At 36.8% G+C, this 16,541-nt stretch overlaps 2 protein-coding genes across 2 annotated transcripts in view; both read left to right on the forward strand.

The window, feature by feature from the left end:
• LOC127528849 (uncharacterized) overlaps nt 1-16,541 on the forward strand; it is a 479,443-nt gene that overhangs the window by 255,511 nt on the left and 207,391 nt on the right. The window lies entirely within an intron of this gene.
• The window catches only part of LOC114644974 (kinesin-like protein KIF24), a 109,276-nt gene continuing 101,322 nt past the window's right edge, over nt 8,588-16,541 (forward strand). The window contains exon 1 of the mRNA XM_028792943.2: nt 8,588-8,969. The gene's annotated coding sequence lies outside the window, so the exon portion shown is untranslated. The remainder of the gene's footprint in view (nt 8,970-16,541) is intronic.

A 16,541-nucleotide genomic window follows, 5' to 3' on the forward strand; every position in this document is an offset into this window, starting at 1 on the left:
GATAAAATCATGACATTAAATTTTTTCTGTGTCGTTGCTACAAAACACATGGTACAAGTAACGTTTAAAAAATATTTTTGGTGGATTACTTCTTTAAAGATGCAGCCTATTCTAAATTTCCAAGTATAAATAAATATTGTATTTAAACTAAGGCATGAGCAACCTAGAATTGTCAGACACCCCCCACATCCCCCATCATTTAAATCGTGACCCAAGACTCATTTTTGTCATACCATTGTCTTTTTAAAGCTACTAATAAGGATATTTATTTGATTTCTTATAAGTGCTTTTAAACTAGTGCTTACAGTTGTGATTTGCCATTCCATTTTTCCCATTTCTTTCCTTTCTCACCATCTGTAGTAGTACTTTGTCTGCCTTAGAGATGATGTGTTAACACATCTTGTACGAATTAAAGATCTTGTCTTGTAGAGGTCTATATCTTTTGCCTACTACGTGACTCATTTGGGAGTATGGTGATCTAGGATGGTTAGAATCTGAACTTAGGTATTATGATATGTCAATACAACTTTTTCTGTTTATGTTGTATGTCTTTCTGGTATAATCAGTAAACTTGTGAAATTCGAAGATGAAACTAAAATTGGAGGAATGGTAGACACAGGGTGAAGAAAAAACAATTCAAAGAAGCTTAGACATGTTTCAGAGCTGGGCAAACACTTGGAAAATGCAGTTTAATACAGAAAAGTGTGAAGTGCTATACACGTTGACAAAAAGAATGTCAAATGTAAATAGAAGATGGGAAACATTATACTAAAGTAAGCAACTTCTGAAAAGGATTTAAGGGTTACGCTGACATGTTTTCATAGTCTAAGCAATGTGTAGAAGCTATGAAAAAGGCAAATAGAAATGTTAGGTTATATTGTCAAAGCTATTGTATAAAAATCAAGGGACATTATGCTTAGACTATACATTGCACTAGAAGTGAGACTGCACCTGGAGCATTGTGTGCAGTTGTGTACACCACACTACAACAAAGACATAACAGCACTTAAAGCTGTATGGAGGAAGCAACAAGTTGCATCTCAGGACTTAAAGACATGTTTCATTTTGACAGACTCTGAGAATTAAACCTGTTTAGTCTCAAGCAGAGGACACTGTGTGTGGACTTAATGTACAATAGGTCTTCAAAATCATCAAAGACATTGATAAAGCAATTCCAGCAACACTGAATTACATACCCAAGTAAACCAGTGGAAATTAAGGGGAAGTGAAGTTAGGACTGAAGCCAGGAAGCACTGCTTTATGCAAAACATGGTAATCTGGAAAAAAAAACTCCCAAAATATGTAGTTGAAGCAGAAACCTTGACAAGCTTTTAGATGGAAATGGATGAAATATTGTGACAACTGCAAGACAAACAAATGAAATTGATGGACTGAATGGTCTCTTGCTTGTTACAATTCTTATGTTGTTTAGACATGAATTTGTTTGTGATTATTGTAATAATATACTGGGATCTTAGATAATATCCCCAAAAGCAATAAAGTGAATTAAAATATTTTATTGTTATTCAAACAGCTTCATTTTTATAACTACACATTGGCATACATAGTAGTAGAATGTTAAAATTTTCCCTTTCTTATTTCAACCAGTGGTAACTTAGCCTAAATAATACTTGGATTAGTCATGTTCAGTAATAACTTGTATATTAAGAAAGCAATAGTCAACCTAAAAGGTGCAAACAAACATCATACGGTATGAATTTCAGACATGAAACAGTAATTAGGTAGCAAATCATTTAATTAAAAGGTATTTTTCTGTCAGTAATAACATTTTTTATATTTACAAAGACAAAAAAAATCTAAGGCCTCTGAAGACTTCGAGAGCAATGTTGAGTGAACCAGATATACAATATTTCCTTGGACAATCTGTTCTTTCTTCCAAGACAGCATGGTGAATCACAGATGACATGTGTGCCACAGAAGGCTTTTTAATTGATAAAATAACATCTAATAATTTTGTTCATGCAATTACTGTAATATTTTACCTTTATTATGGAACACATTTGTTTCAACAGATAAAAAGATGAATGGGACTGAAAAAAAGGAAATTTTTGTATTTTTTTCTTTTTTTTTACTGTACTAGGTAGTGTGATGGCTGAGAATGAAATTATTTTTAATTTTTTAATATATAGTTTTCCATATAAATTTGTATATATATGCATACTCATAAATATTGCTATTTTAGAACAAAGCATTTCTTACAGCTTCACCTAAAACATACAGTACATAGGTTTGAGCATGTGATAAGTTGTTTACTTTACTTTTCTAACTTTGCTAGTAACTTTTCCACAGAGTACAGGATGAACAACTACTTTTTTAGCTGTCACTTCTTATCTATGCCTAAAGATTAGGAATGTGTTTGTTTAGTCAGTCGCTCAAGTAGAATGAGAGTTTACTTTCCAGTCACCAATAGGTATAATAATATAATAATAAATAATATATATTAAAGTTTATAAAGCGTTGCACCCGCAAAGCCTATAGCAGGACTGCTCCCTTCCCTCCCACAGTGTCTTTGCCCCACTTACATCTGGCAAGAAAATACTGTAGCGTCTGAACCAGTCAATAATATCCACTTGCAGAGCCACAGCACCATACATCACCGCAGTTGTAGGCCCGCAGTTACAGATCTGGATGTGACGTCACTGTCATTTCAGGACTGACTTCGTAAAATTACTTTTTGGAAGGTTCCGGCAGGTCTCAGCAAAGCTCGGAAAGTAACGTCGGGTCAAGGTCCCATTCAGAAATTATGCGGTAAAAACGAGAAGGGAAAAACAGTACATCAAACCAAATAATACGCATCATTGTGATTTTCAGAGGTTTTCTGCCAAAATATATCGTGTCATACATTAAACTAAACAATACGGATCACTTCTGTGAAACACACTATCAACATTTACGTTGTGTTCGGGTCTGTGGGAACCATTTAACATGTCGACAAAATTGAAATCATCAAGATCTGTGTTAATTGAAAACAGTTTTTAGTTTACATTCTTGAAACAAAATATACAGTATAATTACAATGTTTACATCATGTTAAAGTTTAGTAAAACGTTAATAATAAAAGTTATTACACTTTGTAAAATGTACAGTGCAATAACGCGCAACGTAAGAAAACAAGCTCCTCTTCAAACATTCTTGGTGATGATCTCATCAGACCTTCTTTTACTGCAAAGAATCTTGGTGTCATTTTGATTCCTCCTATTCTTATTTCACCCATTTAAGCCACATTAAGAAACTTCACCTGTGTCACATTTCTTATGTTTGCTCATTCCTCTCCTTTTCTAATGCTGAGAATCTTGTCCCTGCTTTTATCACATCCCGCATTGATTATTGTAAGTCACTACTGGCAGGTGCCACTTCTAATCTTATATCACAGCTCCAGCTGAATCAAAACTCAATTGCAAGAGTCCTGACAGGAACCAACAACAGTGAGCATATCACGGCCATCCTGCTGCACCTGCACTGCTCCCTGTGTCTTACAGGATTGAATATCAAATTTTGTTTTTCTCATTCTGTGCCCCTCACTAACCTGCACTCTGTGGGTGACAGCAGGGCCTTCAGCTGTATAGTGCCCAGACTATGGAATGATCTCTCAATATTAATGAGATCAGTTGACTCCATTCATTTTTTTCAACTCATTAGTTTAGGAAGACATTAAACAAACCTGACATTCTGCCCTTCTTTCAGTTTACCCCCTCTATCTGTCCAGGTACTCAGGGTTTGAATTTTTATCACAATTTATGTTATTTGTTCCAGATTTTTTTGTAATATTATATGTTGTATTTTAGTCTGGATTATTGTCTTTTATTCTATTTGAATGTTTTGTTTATCCTGTATTTATCTTTATTTAGTGAAGATATTATTTGCAGCCAATGTTAGGTCATGTTGTTCTTTCTGAATTTTGGGCATAGGAAGGGTGCTGTATAAATAAATTGTGTTCTTATTAATATTTTTTTTTCTTTTGATGACCTATCGTTTATAATAATAAGTCACAAAAATGAGAGTAGTTCTATATAAGGCAATTAATATATAGCATAATTCAGTGTAGAATATGTATTGCCGTTTTCTTCACATACATGTTTAAACATATTAGATTGGCTTAAATATATATTCTAATTTGGTTTAGAACAATATTGCAGACATGCATTGTACATTTTAAAAAATGTAATAACTTTTATTGTTAACGTTTTACTAAACTCTAACGTGGTGCAAACATTGTAATTATATTGTATATTTCATTTTATGAATGTAAAAGAAAAACTATTTTCAATTAACACAGATCTTGGTGATTTTAATTTTGTTGACATGTTAAATGGTTCCCACAGACCCGAACACAACGTTAAATGTTAATAGTGTATTTCACAGAAATGATCCGTATTGTTTACTTTGATGTATGACACGACGAGGTGGCAGAACCCCTCTGAACTTCACAATGATGCGTATTATTTGGTTTGATGTACAGTTTTTCCCTTCTCATTTTTATCACTTAATTTCTGAACGGGTGCTTGACCCGACATTAATTTTCCGGGCTTTGCCGAGACCTGCGGAAACCTTCCAAACATAATTTTACGAAGTCGGTCCTGAAACGAAGTTGACACCTGTTCCGGGTCTGTAACTGCAGGTCTACAATAGACATATATATAGGGTGGTCCAGATCTAACCATGCAATTATTACATTGCATTGCATTAAAATTGCATAGTTAGATCTGGACCAGTAGATAGACGCCGCATTCACTGTGTTGCCCAGTCGACACGATATGTCAGCGCGTACGCCATATTGCGAGTAGCAAAAGTGTCATTTAAGCTAATACTGTACAGGTAAACGTGGAAACCGGGTTTTCTGATGAAAAAACAACGTTTAAAACAGTATCGTTTACATACAATAGATTTTGGCGAATCGTTTAAATGCAATTATTTATATCCATTTATACACTAATAATGACAATTATTAAATAATAATAATAATTATTATTATTAAATAATTCCTCCCATATAAGTAACATTTCTCGGACTGCCTTCTTCCATCTCCGAAACATTTCTAGACTTTGTCTTGTTCTTATGCAACACAGTACTGAAGTATTGGTTAATGCCCTAATCACCTCACGTATAGATTACTGTAATGCTATTCTATCTGGCGTCCCACAAAAACTTATCCATCGCTTACCACTTCTTCAAAATTCTGCTGCCAGGATAATAACCTGCTGTTCTAAATCCATTAAACATATTACACCTATTCTCTCCCAACTTCACTGGCTCCCTGTTAACTACAGAATACAATACAAATTACCGCTCTTAACATTTAAAGCTCTCCACAACCTCACTGATCTCCAACAGATTTACACTCCTCTCGCTCACTCAGGTCCTCATCTGCAGCTCTACTTTCTGTACCGCACATCAAACTCTGTTCTATGGGAGCTCAAGCATCTCTCATTGTGCTCCTCAACTCTGGAATTCTCTTTCCTCTCATATACGTCAGCTTGATTCAATAACACATTTTAAAACTACCCTCAAAACTTTTCAAACTGGCATACCAATTGTGAATTTTGCACTGTTATTGCCAGTTATCTTTGTTTGTCTTTCTTTTAACAGTGAAATGATACACTCAATGACAAAAATAAACAATTTTATTGTATACAAATTGGCTTAATAATTTCTGAAAACATTTCACTCATTCCTCTCTCAATCTCTGTCTCTCTTACACACATGCGCACACACACACACACACAATGTGGTTACTTAAATATATACAGGATAGGATCTAAAATCCATGAAACAGAACTGTCTTACATAGCTTTTTCCATGTGTTGCCACTCTGTAAACTGAGAGTATTCAGTCTGGCAATATGGTGCAGTCTTAGTTTGTGGAGGACAGACACAACTAAAGACATGAGCATAAAATGATGGTTGTCAATTTCAAACTGTGTTTCCTCAATGTGCTCCTTGAGAAAAAACACATCATCTGATCCAATCTCAGCCCGAACAAACTGATTGATCAAAGATACACTGACAGCTTGCCCTAATGTTGACTGTCGGATAACACGCTCAGCTACTTTGACCACCTTGACTGTACCCTAAGAAGGAATCATCAAACCTCTTTTGTTTTTTTAATGTGAGCAAGTGGTAACTTTGATCATGTGATGCTGGTACAGCATCTGTTACCAAACTAGCACAAAACACATCACAGGACAACTTTCTCAAAATCCCGTCTAAGGGCTATATCTCCCACTGCTTCCTGAGGTGGATTTCTTTGGGAAACTTTCAAAGTTTGAGAAATGTTAACAGCTAACAACAATCTACATAGTGACTAAATACGTTTAGCCGAAACGTTGTTTGGAGGTTCACTTGAGTACATAAATGCATAGCTTTGCTAGCTTAGCCTGTCATAGCTAAAGTTAAGATTATAAAATGGGATTTTCTAATGGCCAAATATAACCAAAACAATTGTTCAGCTTTAAATATGAAATGTAATCCCTGTGATCTGGTCTGGAGCGTACTGCGGTTTCTACAATCCCAAGCAGCACCTGCGTGAAGCATCTTTATCCATTACTTCACTACACAGCAGTGCCACTCGCAATATGGCGGCGACGTTGACGTACGATGCTGCTGGTCATGAGGCGTCTAGTAATTCTATGTCTATGTCTACAACTGCGGTGACGTATGGTGCTGTGGCTGTACAAGTCAAGTGGATACTGGAAGCTCTACGATCACGTGACTGATGACGTCCGCCGCTTCAACATTTTATACCATGATATTGAATTAAATTTGATGTCTAGAAGTGTGGACTCTGTTATCGACAATAAAGTAAATAACACGATATACTATTCTTCTGTACTGGAACATTCTCTAAACACCCTAATGTGTGCCCAGTTTCACAAGCACATTCCTTAAACACTGTTATGATTCTCTTTGCCCTTATGGCAATTATTCCCCCAGTAGTAAAAGAACATTCATTTTTCACATAATCTCACAGCAGAAAACGCCCTAACGCGATGCATTTGTCACATAATTATGAAGCAGTGGTGGAAGATAATGTATGGTAATGTCTCTCCTGTACTGGCCGGCTCTGAGCGCCGAAGCAATTTTGTTGTTTACATCGCTATAGTAACGATACTGTTAGTAGTCTGTAGCATTAGTTGGCGTTTCATCATACAAATGAGCAGTTTAGTGCCAGTTACAGGGGAAATTGATAAAAACGGTAAGCTTGCCAAAGTCTCGAAATAATTCCATATACTGCGGTAGCAGCAAGCGGTCCTTGTAAGGATAGTGAACTACCTGAAAGAGCCATTGGCACTTGGTACAGGTCAGCACTGGTGCTACAAGTCAATATTCATAATGGTAACAAATTGCATATTTAGAACTAATAATAATATGATTAACATAAGATGAAAATGAACATACACGTGTTCTTGGGCGTCTAGTGTTTCAGTGCACCTGTCCGATTGTAAGTATCAACAACTGCGAGGAGTACTAGGGCGGTGTCAAGCTCACGGTTGCTATGATTTCTGTAATCCACCAGATGTCACTATTTCTCGAAACTTTTTCCGGCTTAATTTTTTTTCCGGCATAATTTGGAAGAAGGTTTAAAAGCTTCACGGGTTTCATTCGCCCATCACTAGCGCCAATCTTGTGCAAGTAGATGTATTGACCTCTTCAGCAGGCGGCGTCATCGCTTTAATTGAAATGATTATCACGAGGTCAGGTCTCCTTGAAAGGACACCCATTTTGTACACCGCAACCCGAGAGGCATTCGGTTATAGGTGTTACACCTGTCAATCATTTTTATTAACCAATCATCTATGGAGCTCTCAGGCCAATCATTTGGCCACATGTTACAGACTAGGTTTGGCGGTTTTGTTTTCGCGTTGCCCATGTTTAAAACGGTAATAAGTAATTTGACCGTTGACAGAACTGTTAAGGATGCATAGTTGACCTGGAACCTGTCCAAGCTGTTACGACGTATCACATTTCGTTACATTTTCAGCGTGTACACTTGTGCAGTATACTCTTTCACTGCGTTATCGTTTAATTTGGGTTCATATGTAAATATTGTTTAACCAAGTTTAATACAAACTAAGTTAAATATCAATACCATGTGAATCTAAAAATAATGTTGGAGTAGGTCGCTTTTCCACCGAAGTACCTCCTGCTGAGCTGACCTGAAATCTGATCCCTAAAGGCTCCAGCCGGCAGCTAAGCACTGTAAGTCACACCGGAGCACATTCATTAAAACCAAGCGATAATTAAGCACCGACCCATCATTACAAAGGCGTGCCACAAAAAGTACGGCCAACTGTATCAAAACTAATTTATTTGTGAATATGATAGGAAAAGCTACAGTATGTTTAGGTTGTTAAAACTGACTGCCACGACAGAAAAGTAGGGAAAAAACAGGAAGAAACAACATACTATGTTTATTACAATATTAAAGATTCGGTTACGTAATTTCTAGATAAGCCTAACTTGGGTGTTTTTGTATTACTCAAATGTATGGGAGCTATAAGTATTGAGTTAGGTACATTTATTCTAAAAGTATTTTTGTATTATAATTATTAGGGACTTCAAAGATGGTAATGTTTGTTTTGTTATAATGGTGATTTACAGATGTCATTGCGTCTTTTGTCTTCTGTTACCGCGTAAGTAGGCGCGAGTTGGAGGAAGATTGTTTGAAACGGCTTGCGTGGTCACCATGGAAACTAGCTAAGCGGAAGCCACTTTGAAGTGACGGCGGGTTGCCGACGGAGAGTAGTTAAAAGTAACGAAATGAAAACGCAGACGAAAATATTCTAATCTATCCTACGCGTTTAATTCACACAACTCCTTAAAACGGATATTTTCTCAATCCGCAAGGAAGATAGGTTCAGCGGACCACATACTGAAACCCCGAGAACAATTAACATTCAGAGGAAGTTGAGGGTAAATCCACGAGTAAACCAGACGGGGTTGAAGTTGTTGGTAAGTAACTGGTTTACATACAATTAGTAAATATAGTTTGGTACTGGGGAGCCTATAACCTTGTTTATAAGTAAAATTTGTTCCTTAGATTCAAATCTGTTCAATATAACTGTTTAGCCTGGTTGCGTTTTTCAAAAGACGTACTCTCCACCCCTACATCTCTAATACTTGTATTTTTGAGTACTATTTTTATATATATACGAAAAGGCTATGTGATAACACAGAAAACCCTGTATAAAGGCTTATCATTATGTTTCACTTGAGCTGAAACAGGTTTTAGTTAACAAGTTTTTGGGCTTATAGTGATTCACGTATATACAGCGCTCTACCTGCGATAATACAACTGAGGTATATATGTACTTAAATCCTATTATGTACTGTAAAATTAGCAGAATCTTAACGGAAGACCTCAGTGGTTGCACTTCACTAGAATACCAATCACGAGGTTTTTGTAAAGGACTCATAACATCAATCCACATAAGGTAAAACAGATTACTTCATGCTAGTTATAGAACTTATGTATTATAAAACATGAATATCAAATTTTTCAGTGTTGTATGTAATTATTCAATCAGGTTTTATAAAGGTCATATATTGTGGGGATGTAATACATTTATGATATATTCTACACTTAACACCATGACTGTAAACAAAATTTGTCAACACCAATTAGGAAATGTACGTGACAAATGCTGAAAAAATTATTTCTTCAGATTTTTCAAGCATTGATATTTTTGACGACATAACACATTTATGATGCAAAACAGACTTAAGTGTAATTGTCCGTGAAAGGCCCACGAGCTATAAGAACTATGTATAAAAATGTGTTCTTTTGATGACATAACAGAGGTTAAATACTTCAAATAAAACATTTAGGTTTATGACTCTGTATTTTCTTGATAATAAATATAACCTGAGTTTCTGTCCTGCTCTGTTTATTCTAGGGTTGCAGAATATCAAGGTTTATTCCTTGAGTATCAAATGTAAGGCAAGAACCAACTTTGTGTGGGATTCCAGTCTATCACAGGACTCACTCACTCACTTGCATCCTCTCATACAGGGCCAATGTAGATTAACAAAGGAAGGAGCCCTGGTTACCTGGAGAAAGGCAGGCAGACACAATGGGAAGGTTTAATAAAACTCTAGTAAACTGTATCATGTACAAAGCCATCTCCTTTACTTTCCTCCAGTTCTTCAAGCTGTTTTCCAGTCAATAAAATCAAAGCCTGATTAAAGCAGATTGTTCACTGAAAAGTGCCAAAAATAGTCTGTTACATGAAACAGCACCCATTCACATTAAATGACAAAACTAAAGGCACATACCACAAACTCCAATGCACCAGAATGTACCAGTTGTTATTTTTATGACAGGTTCTTCTGCTATGCTATCTTCCATAGACATGTGGATGAGTCAAATCAATAAAGTAATTCTAAATTTTACATTCTTTTACAATTATTGAGACACTGAAAATTATGTTACTTAAAAATCTAAATTATTAGTTTAGGGTTGTACAATTTTTCCACCTATCCATATACTTGTTTTATTAGTACAAATAATGGTTGAAGGATACCATAGCAGCATTATGTATATTATTTTTTATTTATTTTTTGTAAAGCTTTTGACAACCTACTAGGTGTCATCATCAGAGGAAAATGATTTATAGTACAGGAAACAAAGGCAATATATAGCAGGTGGTGGATGGGGAGGGTGGGGTTCAGAAGGTGTTGGTCATAAAGTCTTTTTTTATTATTTGGATGTTCTTATTTTTAAGGCTGCATATGTTGGGTTCAAGTACAAGAGCCTGTTAATGGCATTTCCATTAGAGAGCCATGATTCAGGCACTCTTAGTATTAGCTCTTAATTTTACTTTCACAGTGTGGAACACTGTCCGGTGGAACTTGTATGTGTATAAATCAGAGACTGGGGTTCCTTCCTTCCGACGGCATTGCGGTGTTCCTGTCTGTATATGTATTGAGTCTTTTAGATGTCCCACGTATACCACTGGGAATGCACTGCATGGAATGCTGTAAACTGTGTTTCCTGTCTCTGTGGTCGACTTTTTGCTTTTGGCATTGAAAAGGACAGTCCATAAAGTGTTTGCCAGTTTGTGTGCTATCTTGAGCCCAGATCTGGACCGGACACATGCTACTCTTTCTGACACACCACAATGATAAGGGAGGGTATGGTAAGTGCTGTGGGGGGACCAAGTTGAAGTTGACTGTTTGCTGAGGTCTGGGCATCTCCTATGTAGGCATTGTTTAATAAATGTCTTGGGGTAGCTGTTTGAGGTGAACAGATGAAAAAGATGTCTTTCATTGTTTTTTGTGTCCATTGTTTTACTATGGGTGTTAATGCTTTTGAACAAAGTTCTAACATCTCCATTTATGTGATGAATGGTGGTTGCTAGGAAAAGTGTAGTTTTTTTTTTTTTTATTTTTTAATTTGCATAACATTCCTTGTGGTAAGCACTCGTAATTAAACTGGTGCCGTTACCTCTTTCAATAGAAACATCAAAGAAATTGATCCAATCGTTTATTTCTTTTTCCATCGTGATTTGGATTGCTGGAAATACTGTGTTGATGTAGCTGTAGAATTAATTCAGCTACTTTAATATGATGAATGTGTAGTTGATGTTGCTTATCCAGAGTTGAAGTTTGAACTGAGTTAGAGCTGAGCTTTCAAAATTGCTGCATAACCAGTTCATCTAAGAGTCCTGATGACGGAGATCCCATTGGCATGCCTCCTTTCTGTCTATAGTATTTTCCATTAAAGTGGAAGTGGGTATTTTGTCAAAATGGAAGTATTTTGACAAAGTGATATTAGATGCATTATGTTTATAGTGGTCATCCTCATTCATGCCATTATTGGTGGAGTTGTTGTTTAGTTTTGCCAGTAAAGTCTTTGTGGCCAGATTAAGATTAAGATAAGAACTTTATTTATCCCAAGGGAAATTCTTTTGTCATATACATGCTCAGTGCAACAAGAGGAATAAAGATAAGGTAGTAAAGAGTTTAAAAAGAACAGTAGTAATAGTGCAAACAGAATAACAACTCTAAACAAAGTAACAAATAACTATAACTAATAGTTTGTATTATAACTGTATAACTAATTTGTGCAAAGCAACAAACAACTATAACTAAAACTATAACAGATATAATAAAACAACAGATTATTAGTGCAAGTGGTTATGAAAAGTGACTTAGTGTTTGTGCCATGAATAAATGAGATAGCAGCATGTGATGATGGGATGAAACAAACATTCAATAACATACAGATGAGTAAATAAAAAAAACCGAATGAGACCTAATGACAAAAATTCTGAAAAAGATCACCTACAGAATGAGGAAGAGTTATACAGTCTTATTGCCACAGGTAGAAAGGATTTCCTGTGGCGTTCGGTTCTGCATTTGGAGGCAATGAGTCTTTTGCTGTGTGTGCTCTGATGACCCATCAAGGAGGCGTGCATGGGGTGAGAGGGGTTGTCCATGATACCGAGAAGCTTTTTCAGCATTCTCCTCTCAGACACCTCCACCAGGTTCTCCAGTCTGACACCCAGGACAGAACCAGCCTTTTTAGTCAGCTTGTTCAGCCTGTTGGCATCAGCTGTCTTCACCCCACTGCCCCAGCACACAGCTGCAAAAAACACCACGCTCTCTACCACAGAGTGATAGAACATAGTCAGCATTTTCCTACAGACATTGAAAGACCTGAGCCTCCTCAGTAGGTAAAGCCGGCTCTGCCCTTTCTTGAAAACCGTGTTGGTGTTCTTGGACAAGTCCAGGTTACTGTCAATGTGTACCCTCAGGTACCTGTAGTCCTCAACCACCTCAACATCCGTTCCTCTGATGGTGACAGGGGTGGGAAGAGGAGCCTGCTTCCTAAAGTCCACAACCAGTTCCTTTGTCTTTGTGATGTTTAACTGTAAATGGTTCAGCTCACACCACTCCACAAAGCTGTCCACCACACTCCTGTATTCATCCTCCTGTCCATCCCTGATACAGGCCACAATGGCAGAGTCATCAGAGAATTTCTGCAGGTGACATGACTGAGACCTGTACCTGAAGTCAGACGTGTAGAGGGTGAAGAGGAAGGGTGATAGGACAGTTCCCTGCGGCGCCCCAGTGCTGCTCAGGATGCTATCAGAGCAGCAGCTCTTCAGCCGGACATGCTGTGGTCGATTGGTTAGATAGTCCATAATCCAGGCTACCAATGGGTCGTCCACCTGCATTTCCGTGAGCTTATTCCCCAGCAGTGATGGTCTGATTGTGTTAAAAGCACTGGAGAAGTCAAAAAACATGACCCTCACAGTGTTCCCAACAATGTCCAAATGAGAATAAGCCTGGTTCAGCAGATAGATGATACGATAAGCAAACTGTATTGGGTCCAGCCAGGGCTCCACCAGCAGACACAGATGTTTCAGGAGAAGTCTCTCCAGCACTTTCATGACGTGTGAAGTCAGAGCCACTGGCCTGTAGTCACTGGGGGTCGATGGGTGGGTCTTTTTGGGGACAGGAACCAGACAGGATGTCTTCCAGAGTGACGGGACCCACTGCAGTTTCAGACTCATGTTGAAGATCAGATGTAGAACTCCACACAGCTGGGCAGCACAGCACCTGAGCGCCCTGGGACTGATGCATTGGGATCTAAGGACACATCAAAAGAGACCATGATCTCGTCATCAGCAATGAATACATTCTTCAAGCGCTGCAATACCATCTCGGCTCTATTAACAAAATAATATATTCATATAGTCATATATTAAATGTTTGAGCATATGAAAAAGTCTTTTAGATAAGTTGTAAATTGGTCCACCTGTTAGGCTGACCACACGTCTGAATTTTAAAGGGGTATTGTGGATTTTTGGGAGGCTGTAGAATTCTGGGCAGATCGCATCATTCAATTTAATTTTAGAGTAATCTTGTAAGTTTAAATGGTGGTTATTTCGGAGTTTACCCAGGGTGGTGCTGATTTTATTTAGAGTGGTTTTTGTAGGGTTAATTGCTGATAGGTAGTAGTGTCAGAGAACATTTCCTTGATTGCGGTAACATATTGCTCTTTATCCACTATGACTGTCACACCTTCTTTGTCGGCTGGTATAATAATGCTGCTGTTATTACTTGGTTCTTAAAGTCTTCTGTTCCTGGGTGGCTGCAGCACACTTTATTTCCTGTGCACTGTTTGCCTGTATCTTTTCGGTTTATGAACTCTTAATCCAGGACCCACTGCTAAGCTTAATCTTTAGCCTAATATGGAGCAGGCTAAGAGTTGATGCTTAGTTGCCTCAGTTACCAAAGGTTTTACTGAAACCTGGTTAGATAAACCATGTATCTCAATTTACGCAAGGCTTGCTCTCTGATCACTCTTTGTGCGGTTCTATCCCCTCCCCGTAGGACCAACTCCAAATAAAAGTTGTTTCTGCATATGTCTGACTATAAGTAGAGGAATTACTTGCGCACACCCACCAATATGTTAGAAAAACCATGAAGAAAAAAAATATGAAAATTTTTCACAATACTGATGCTACAGCTAAATCACTACAAATTTTAATAGTTCAGAAAAGGAAAAAAATAAATTAAAACCAGAGGTCATGTATGACTATGCTTTGCCTTTGCATCAGAGGCCTAGAGTAAAATTGATTCTGAAAAAACAATGTAAACTACTGAGGATTTTCTGTGCCAGAATTAAATGCAATCCATTATGTAAAATACATTGAAATACAATACACATTTGTTTCATGCATTTAATTTTCCTGTTGTGTAGCAAAATAAAGAAATCAATCAAAGTATTCATTACATTTACAATATGTATGCCAACCTGAAATGCAATATAAAGGGATATTGTAATTTAATTCAATGTCATTAGATTGAACACTGAGCGTTCCTTAACATAAGGTAAAGCAAATCCATTACATTTCACTTAGTTTGCATGAAATGCCTTGCAATTTTTGTATGATTCATTTATTTTTAAATAGAACACACACAAAAAACAAAAAATAATTAAATGCGTTACACACATGCAATGTGTAGTTGAATTACATCTAATTTGGGCACAGATATTCCTTCATAGTAAATAATATCTGATCGACACAAGCAGGTCAAACAGGACTGTAAGAATCACATCTTGATTTATAGGAGTTCGAGCAGGTACACTTCAGTATAAACTAACATTAAATTAACAACTAGCATCATAATGTCTTGTCAAAGTGTTAATATCCTGAAATACACTTACTTTGATCATTTTGGCTTGAGATGACTGCTATTTATTGGTTGATAGGGAACTGTGCTGCATAGGTTTTAAATGGTTAAGTGATAAATTATGTTACTGATTTAAGCTGTATCTTGTAGAATTATTTTTACCATTTAGTAAAGTTTAAAAAAAAACCATAAATGGCAGTTTCATTAGATTTTTGCAGAAAATAATGTTTTGTCAACAGGTCAATACATTTCTGCTTTTTATTGCACCATCTGAATTTATAAAAAGATGTATAGTTTAGCAGCCCAAATAAACCTGATCTGATCACTCAAGGATGTCAGAGTGTAATGTATCATGAAATACAGCTGCTTACTGACAAATCTAAACAAATACACCAAGTAAGCATGTAATTCATTACTCTGGAATGACTATCCACCTTATCTTCACATTTCCAAAATATCATGAGCTCACCCTTCAATCCCCCAACAGCATATACTGTATGAAGGTTTTCCTGGCGAGTTCTGCCACAATCTCAGGTGTTTTTTATTTTTCTCCTTATTCTGTCATGGTACATAAATCACAAGACATTAGACATACAAACCTGTCTATTTGTGAGGTCCAAAACACCAAAGTTCCATATTCATCATAGCTGCATTATAAATATTGTATGTCTAGCTTAGAGCTCACCGGATATCAACTCTTGCACACACAAGTCATCCTATATGACTTATGACAAAAACAAACCTGTTCGAGTTTGTTCGGGCATGTCACAGACAGAAAGGACTAAGTTACTGGGTATGTCATACTACATGACTGTTAATCACAGGAGCAGTCTAGTTGTTCTTCTCTGGACTTTCTCTGGTGCTGCTGTGACTTTTTTTGTAATATGGAGACTATAACTATACATACTACCCCAAGTGAGGCCACACTAGTGTGTTATGTAACTTAAGCATAACTTTCCTTGTCTTGTACTCCACATATTGTGATATCTAACCTAATATCCTTTTAACCTTCTTCTTGATCACTCCTGTACACTGTTTTGATGTAGACACTGATAAGTCCACTATGACTCTAGATCCCTGGTCAGCTATACCTCCTAGGTCATAAAAATAAGTTCAGACCTCCTTTTCAAACCTCTTTGGTCATTTCTAAAAAAAAGAGTTCAACAGAACTTGATCATCCATAACTTGTGTGCTTGTGTTATATTGACTGGCTGCATCATAGTGAGAAATTTTTGAAGAAGTTGTTTGTACTTCTAGTCAATTTGCACTTTTCATCAGTGTATACCACCAAATGTGGTGTATCTCATCAACAAAGCCATTTAATGCATTGTTTAATCTTTAGTAATTTCATACTTTTTTCTTTTAATAGGCATTTTT

The sequence above is a fragment of the Erpetoichthys calabaricus genome, chromosome 7 (genome assembly GCF_900747795.2).
Source record: "Erpetoichthys calabaricus chromosome 7, fErpCal1.3, whole genome shotgun sequence".
Lineage (NCBI taxonomy): Eukaryota > Metazoa > Chordata > Cladistia > Polypteriformes > Polypteridae > Erpetoichthys > Erpetoichthys calabaricus.